Genomic DNA, 808 nt, shown 5'->3' on the forward strand with positions numbered 1-808 from the left:
TTTTCTTTCTTCTTGTATTTTCCAATTGGTCTAGATTTTGTACGTTATAATTACCAAAATAGTTTCGTTTTTAAAACTTATTTTTTTTTTTTTTAGAGAGAGGGAGAACGAGCAAGTGGGGGAGAGGGGCAGAGGGAGAGAGAATCTCAAGCAGGCTCCACCCTCAGTATGGAGTCCGACAAGGGGCTCGATCCCACGACGCTGGGATCAAGACCCGAGCAGAAGTCAGGAGTTGGACGCTCAATCAACCGAACCACCCAGGTGCCCCCCAAAAGGCTTTGGAATACGGCATTATTTGACCAATTTCAAATTCCCTTAATCCTCACGAACTTGCTTCGCATTTCCCTTCCTCCTTGCCTGGCCAGAGAGCTATCTGATGTGCAAGGAGCCAAACCTGAGGTTTGGCAGTCTGAAAACGAAAAACAAAAGGCAGGCACAAGAGCCAAGAATAAAATTAGAGGCGATGCCAACTTTCCACCCAAGAAAGTCTGCTCACTGTTCTTGGGGGGAAAAACACAAAAGACTTTGAAAAGGGGGGAGGGGGCGGAAGGTCACAGGGTCGAAGTAATTAAAGAAAACACGGCTTAATTGTCCTGTGGAGCACCCTCTCAGGGCTAACGTGAGGGAGTTATTTTAGCAACCCGCAAAGAAACATTACATACTTCTATTAGTTTCCAAAGTCCCTATAGTAATATTAGACTGGAAAGAGTTTCAGGTCATAATTTTACTTGTCAGGACAAAACCTGATTCTCGCATGGATTCTTTTAAATTCTAGAAACAGGAGAAATAGATTTGTTATTCATCTTTC

The sequence above is a fragment of the Crocuta crocuta genome, unplaced genomic scaffold (genome assembly GCF_008692635.1).
Source record: "Crocuta crocuta isolate KB4526 unplaced genomic scaffold, BGI_CrCroc_1.0 scaffold531, whole genome shotgun sequence".
Classification (NCBI taxonomy): Eukaryota; Metazoa; Chordata; class Mammalia; order Carnivora; family Hyaenidae; genus Crocuta; species Crocuta crocuta.